Source organism: Amaranthus tricolor, chromosome 17 (assembly GCF_026212465.1).
Source record: "Amaranthus tricolor cultivar Red isolate AtriRed21 chromosome 17, ASM2621246v1, whole genome shotgun sequence".
Lineage (NCBI taxonomy): Eukaryota > Viridiplantae > Streptophyta > Magnoliopsida > Caryophyllales > Amaranthaceae > Amaranthus > Amaranthus tricolor.
In genome coordinates this window covers 16073972-16081822 of record NC_080063.1, presented here as the reverse complement: position 1 = coordinate 16081822, position 7851 = coordinate 16073972, and the positions used below count along the sequence as shown (strand labels likewise).

Sequence of the window (7851 nt, the reverse complement as noted above, 5' to 3'; positions counted from 1 at the left end):
ATTGGATATGGTTAATACTTAATATTATAAAAAAAAAATTAAAATATGACGATTTTACGATAAAACCGTTTTTATTGGATTAATCTGATTTACACTTATAGTCTTAAAGTGAACAATTTTAAATGGCGAATTATAATATTTAATTAATTGCTTACAATTTTGAAGTGATCTCAAGCTTTTTATAATCTTAAAATAATTACCTAAAACTTTAAAGTAATCACTTATAAATTACAATATTGAAATAATTAGTTAAAGAAATCAATTAATTATATGTATCGGTTTTATTGGGAGAAGTTGTCATGGAATACTTGCAGCAATAATATTAATACCCAATTGTCGGGCTATTAGCCCAATTTGGGCCCCACTACACGAAGTTGGGCTTGAACTTTATGTAAAGTGGATTAGTCCATTCATCATATAAACAGTGTTCGTAGATTTACATTTACGAAAAATTTGAAAAATATAAGAGAAAAAATAAAAAAAATTAACAAATTAAAATATGAATCAAACTTATTCCAAAAGTAAGCGTGAAATTTTCAAACCTGAAGTTTGGGACTGTTTGCAGTTACTAACTGCGAGCAGGTTAAAAAAGACAAAATAGTTGTTCGCACTTACTAACTGCGAACAGCTATTTGACCTGTTTTGACCTGTTTGCAGTTAGTAACTGCGAACAGCAACAGGACAAAATAGTTGTTCCCAGTTACTAAGTGGGAACAGCTATTTTTGTCTTTTTTGACTTGTTTGCAGTTAGTAACTGCGAACAAACCCAAACTTCAGGTTTGAGATTTTCACGCGTACTTTTGGAATAAGTTTAGAATTTAGTTTAATTTTTTTTTTTTGCTTAAGTATTTCAAAAATTCTACATTTACCTACTAGACAATAGACCTGAGTTTGACTCATGTTTGACTTGTGGGGGGCTACTTATCGAGTCCAAAGGCAACATGTGTATTTGGTAGACGATGTTAGTTGGAGTTAGAGATGACAATTTAATTCGAGTTGGATTTTTTAAATAAAAATAATATATGATTTTAGATCATTTTAGACGGATTCGGATTACATAAAAAATTTGACAATTCAACTCGACTCTGACTTGAATTTAATTTTATGACTTTCCTCAAATTCATAGTTTTCTAGTTTATTTAAGACAAACTTGTTTTTTAAGGATTAATATGCAAAACATTCATATTTTGATCATTGTTTCTCTGTTCATTATTTGATCATTAAAGGATTCCGTAAGACTTCAACATTGCTATACCTTTAATGTGCCTATTCAAAAGACATTATCATTGTGAGTTTGCGTATTGTTATCAAGACAAATTCGAAAAAATTATTTCATATTAAACTCCATTGATTAACACAAATTCGAAAAAATTATTTCATATTAAACTCCATTGATTATGTTAATGGTCTTTTAAGAGACAATTGCCAATTATATAATTATATGTTGGAATTATTTTATACTTTACTTTAATGTTTTTGTAGTCGTTAAATCCAATCACATTAGCCACTTTTCCACATCTGCAAAGATCTGGATCCGATTCTATGAGATCAATTTGACATGGACCGATCCAATCCTACCCATTGCCATTCTTAGTCCCAAACTCCCGATCACAAAATCGTCCACATTAATCGTATTACAAGGCAAGTATAGCTGTATTTGTATAAGCGATATGATCCATGTTATAAACCGGGTCTGCTGAGAAACAAAAGACGACAAACCATATCCTTGTGAAACAGAGTAAATGACTTAAGTTATTAGAACCGAAATTACATCAACAAAAAGCGATAACGCTACCATATTACTAGATTTTGAGATTTTAACAAAACTATGAACATGTGCAGTAGGTTAGACTTGGATGATATGTTTAAACAGCTGAAGATTAATCTTAACAAAGCTGGGAATCAAATCCAAGAGAGATACCCATGCTAAACAGCTCCTGATACAACAGTTTCGCTCCATACAGAACATTTACCTTCACAATTTCATCAACTGTTTCACAGAGCCTGCAGTATGGCCCTCGGATTTTCTTGCCTCCGGGAATCGCCCTCTGAATGACATTTGCAATGTTCCTGCACCTCCTAAAAACGTGCATCTGGGACGAGTCACTCAGAGTAAAGAGTCGCTTGTGAAGGTTGGCTGAAGCACCATGAGCAATTAGACAATCATGTTCCATCTCCCGGAACTTGATACCTCCATACCGTTTTCTGTCTGCCACTGGCTGCCGGGTCAAAGGGTGGACGGGACCTGTATTGCGAAACTTTACTCTATCCTCGGAAATATGGATCAGACGCTAGTAGAAAGTCGGGCCCATGAATACGAGGGAACGAATCATCTCTCCGGTTCTACCATTATACATCCTTTCATTCCCCCATCTTGAGAACCCAGCCCTGCACAACATTCTTAATAATCATGAATGCCCACACCCCTAATTATAATGTCACTAACAATATTATCTTCTTTGCATTCATTGGTCGTTTTAATCAACAATATAAGTTAACGTTAAAAAGAAATTCTACATGGTAGCATCGAACTTTCATGAAACGCGAATGGTAGCATTTTTGTAAGATTTTTCAACATGGTAGCATTATGTTTATGCACTATCTAACCGACGTAGCATTATCGGTTAAATTCTTGCTTATTTCCCTTTACTTCACGTTTCATGAACTTTCATGAAAGAGTTACCACTTGTGTTTCATGAAGGTTCGATGCTACCGTGTAGAATTTCCCTAACATTAAATATGGCTTACTAACCTGTGAAGCTGTTCTGTTATGGCTTCCACAGAAAGAGTAGAGAAAGGGGTAGCATATTTCAACGAGCCACCACAAGTGATTCCTTTCTCCAAGGCAGCCTCCAGCAGTTGGCCGGGAGTTTGTCTCAAGGGAAGGGCGTGAGGATTGATGACAATATCGGGAACTATCCCCTGTTTAGTGAACGGAAAGTTCTCCTGTGACTCCAGATATCCAAGGACACCCTTTTGCCCGTACATCAATGAAAACTTGTCACCAAGACATGGTGAACGAACCTGTATATATGGACACAAAACATACACAAAATAAATAGCCAATTCTAAATTCCGTCGATAATAGCTATTAAAGCACAAATTGCCTGCCTAAGTGATACAACAGCAAAATTCTTTCCATCATCATAAGCAGACAAGACGACTTTTTGCACCATTCCTCTTTCGGTATGCTTCAGTTTGACACTATGATCAGCCCCAGATTCCGCACACCTGCCAATAATAATATCTCTGAAAACGTTTGCCAAAACCGATACGATGCTAAGAACAATACAAACAACAATGAACAAAACAACGTTTGACAATGTAAGCTAATCAAAAAGGACACAAGGATTTAAGGAGGTTCACCCAATGATGGCTACGTCCTCCGTGGTGTGTAGTTTCTGTTTATATTATATCAAGAACGAGTATAAACAACACTTCTCAAAGAAGAATTACAATTGAGTAAGAGATAAAAACAAAAGGCTATGTGTTTGGCTTAGGGGTTGTGTTTGATGTGTGAGTATGAGAGCCCTATATATAGTACTAGATACTAGAATATCAATAGCTCACTTGAATACATAGTTAATATTGAGTAATGAATAATATGAAATAACTCCAAGGACTTGAAAGGTCGAAAACTAGCATCCCATGCATGTCAGAACATCCGCTCGACCGAAACAGGGAGCTCGCTCGGTCGAGCGGCTCGGTCGAGCGAGAATCAGCAGCATTCTGTCTAACCGCTCGACCTACCAAAATGACTCGCTCGGTCGAGCGGGTAGGTCGAGCGACCTTTCTGATCCTTCTGTCAGAATTCGATCGAGCTACCATAAATCAAGTCCCTTCTTCTTCTTCATTAATCTTCATTAACACCCATAATTCATCATGAATACTCACCACATAATTACATCTATTTACATTCCACAAACCAAGAGTCACACACATGATTACACACATTAACTTGTGCACTCAAGTCACACATACCATTCATAACAATCTCCTCTATGCAGGTTCATTCCAATGAATGGAAAACCATCATCATCAAGATTGTCAACGCGTCCAAATTTGCTCTGGATTTTCCCAAAACTCACAATGTCCTCAAACTTGCGCCTCTTATCAGAAGATTCATTGTTGTCAACTTCAGCCTTGTAGCTCCTCGTGTGCTCAGTCCTAAACATGCCTCGTTCCAGGGAAGCCCGATTCATTACTGTTGAATCTTCTTGATTGAATTCTAGATGGACGTTCACAGCTACGATACCATTTTGGCCGTTAAAAAATTCCTCTCTAGGAATTATCTGATTCTGGCCTAACGGCTTTCCAAGACAATCAGAAAGAACTGATCGGAAAAGAGGCTTTTGCGGGTAGTACATCTGGTGGGACAAGGTATCTACTCGCATATTTGGGTTTGTGCTGGAATACCCAACAGCTTGTCCAGAATGCTTTTCCGATTGGTATAAAACCCTCCGAGCATGATAATGATTGGCAAAGGGAATGATACCACAACTTACGCCCAATAAAAACGACAGAGAAGAATGAAAATGCATGCTTCTGAACTAATGAAAGGCAGGGCAAATGAGAATCCCCAACATAATAAACGGGCTTCGTCATACATAAGAACTCCATAGAACAGACACAAAAACAAATAGACTTAAGAATACAATGGCATCCAAACAAAACACAGCCATACCAATAAGGATTCTCACATGATCCAAGTATATATACTGATAGTCATGATCTCGTGGAAATATTCAACAAAAGAAGACATGCAAGACAACAATATCATGCACTCTTGACAAATTATCCATCATATAAAACAAATCATTCCCGTTCGACAAAATTACACCCATTTCAGAAGCTTCATCAACAAATGAGAAAGAAACACACCCATTTCAATAAACTCATCATCAATAACCAAAAAAGGAAACTTACTAAGTAGGAATTGAGAGAAAAAAAAAATGTGAAAGAGAAGTAGAAAGATATACCTATAGAAATTAGACCCGTCAATGACAAGTAAAATGATCAACAACCCAACAATTGGGAGTTATAATATTTTTGGGTCTGGACCTACTTATTATAACTTTAGGTTAGCTTTCCTTGGAAGCTTTAAGTTGTCATTTTTTTAAGTCTTTGTACAGCAACAAAAGGGGGCAGCAGTTGCTAAAAATCAGCATACAAAAACAGTAGAAAAAGAGAGAGAGAAAGTGGGTTGTTCATTTAAAAATCAATCTGCACAGTTTCGATCAACACATCCGATGGAGGGGCAAACGTGTCCGATTTGGCTCATTTTTGAGTATGTTGTAGGGGACACATAAGGCTTCAATCTGAACGGTGATGATCGGTTTTGGTGGTCTGGTGTGCCGGAAAACTTACCAGAACAGTAGCTGTCCTTTTTTGGTGAAATTCTCCTCATTTTTCTTCTTTTATCGTATTTCTCTTGTTGTTGATGGTTGATGGTGGATAGTGCACTTTGTTGGATTCTATTGGCGCTTGTACTCTGATTTTATCATAATAAGAGTGACTTGGGTGGACTCCCTTGACTAGTTCCGTGGTTTTTATCCTTCACACCGAAGGGGTTTTCCACGTAAAAATCCTTGTGTGTTGTTATTGACTATTGTTCATTATTGTTTGTCTTTTGATGCTCATTGTTGGTTATTATTGGTGATTGAAGTGAGTTAAGGTTTAGTCTTAGTTTATGTCCATTAGAAATCGTCTTACATGTGTCAAGGATGCCTACCTTGAGGAAGACAAGCATTGGGTGTTTGGGTTTAAACACGGGTGTGAGCTTAGCATTGAAGCTCATGATCACTTGTATGGTAAGATGGTTAGTTGGCTACATTTGGATAGTTCGTTTTGTGGATTTGTTATGTCCTGTGTTTTAGGTATTGTGCGGCATCATACCTATGGGATAACACCATTGCAGAACGGTGTTACAGGAGCAACAAATTAGACCTTGTTAAGGAGAGTCTTATACATGCTCTCTGGTACTTGGTTGTTGAGTAGATACTGGATTAGTTTGTTCGATCGAAGTTTACACATGGGATTAGAGGTGACCAGTATGTATGTGGTTTGGCTCAGTAGGGTATCGTATTATCTCATATTTGGAGTCTTGTTAGGGTTTTGGTGTGTTGTTGTGTATTTTGCAGCAGCTGGTTATGGTGATAGTGTTACCGAGTTTGAGGCGGAGTATGAGGTTAACTCCTCATCCATTTCTGTTCTAACCCATATTGATGGTGTTGATGCTATCCCAGGTATCTCTCTAACTGTGATTTCTGGTGCTATCTTTATCTCTGTGGATAGTTTAAAGGAGTCATTACAGGGAACATTCCGCCGATCTAAAGGTTTTCAAGAAAAGCCTATATGTGTTATCGAGAAGTCTAATAGGTTGGCTGTAGGGAGTGTTTTTTTGGTTGCTATAAGTGTGGTAGCTTATGCATTGAACCTTGTGGGATTGGCAAGGTTGGTAGCCATTTTTAGGGAGTCACTTGGACCTCCAACTTATGAGCACGTAGTAGAGTATAGTGAGTGGGCGCAGTGGCTTGCTATGACTTTACCTATGAGCAGAGTGTGGGAACTGTTGTATAGACTGGTAGTGTTACTTAGCTCAATTACATCACCTCATTTTGAGGCTAAGTCGGTCTACATGTCTAGAGTTATGGTTCGGTGTTTGAAGTATGCTGTGATGTGTACTTGTTTTGCGCATGTCAGAAGTGTCATTTGCAGGTTTGTGACCCAACCTAAGTGGGGGCACTCGCAGGTAGAGATTTGTTCTCTCTACGGTTTGCTTGGATTAGCTGTTGTGTTTCTTATGTACGGGAATGATGCTAAGTGCTTTGTTACATCGATTGAACCTTGGGTTGTGTTTGCTGAGTTTGATTGTGTTATGATCTCGGTGATGGTTCTTCGTGATCAACCTTGGTTAGCTTTTGTGTACTATGATTGTTTGTTTAGTGATCAAGTACTTGATGTTCGGGAAAAGCATGGTGTGGTCAGATTTCATTCGGAATGCATGTACATGAAGATAGAGGTAAAGAAGGTAGGATGGTCTGACAGTCCTAGTAGATTCTTTACTATGCTGGATTCATTAGCATAGCCCTTAGGGGTGGTGTAAGGGAGCTCACATGTGGAGGTGTGCACAACCTCAAGGTGGAGCTTGCCTCGTGGACTCGTGATGCATATGGCGCATTATGAGTGAACTTGTGATGCTAGTTGAGCATTATGAGTTGTTATATTTGGAAACGAGTATGTGATGGGTCTTAGTTGAAGACTTATCGGGATGGGTCTTGGTTGGAGACTAGTCGGGATGTATGGCTTATGCTTGAGTTTTGCATCGGGTTTGGCTTGAGAATGGTTTTGCTTCACTATGGTTTGATGAGGTAGTGGTTGACTACGTGTTCTCGTCAAGGAGGAGATTGTTGAAATATAGTGACTCGAACAAGTCATTATATGGGATGAAGATTTGGGAAATAGATAACACAGGTCGCCAGGCAGAAAGTTGTGCACGGGCCGCGAAGTTTTACGCGGGGCGCAGAGCACTACGATTTTCGCGGGAAGTTAGTTTTGGCACGTTTTTGGCCAGTTACTCTTAGTTTTTGACGGTTTCTTTTGTATTTTCTTAACCCTAATTTCTCTTTATTATGAGGTATACTATATAAAAGCCGCATGTAATTTGAATTAGAACATATGATGCAATGCAAAACACAAAGTGAGAAAAAGCTTGGAGAGCCATTGTTGTGGTTTCTCGTGTTCATCTTGTAATCTCCCGGTTCATAGTGAAAAGTTTATTCTCGGCGCCGGTGGATGTAGCTATCACGTTGATAGTGAACCACGTTAATTTCTCGGTGTGATTTTCTTTTT

At 38.1% G+C, this 7851-nt stretch overlaps 1 pseudogene; it reads right to left on the bottom strand.

Moving 5' to 3' along the window:
- Positions 1-1656: 1656 nt before the first annotated feature.
- Positions 1657-5991, bottom strand: LOC130804049 (DNA-directed RNA polymerase D subunit 2b-like; annotated as a pseudogene).
- Positions 5992-7851: the final 1860 nt, after the last annotated feature.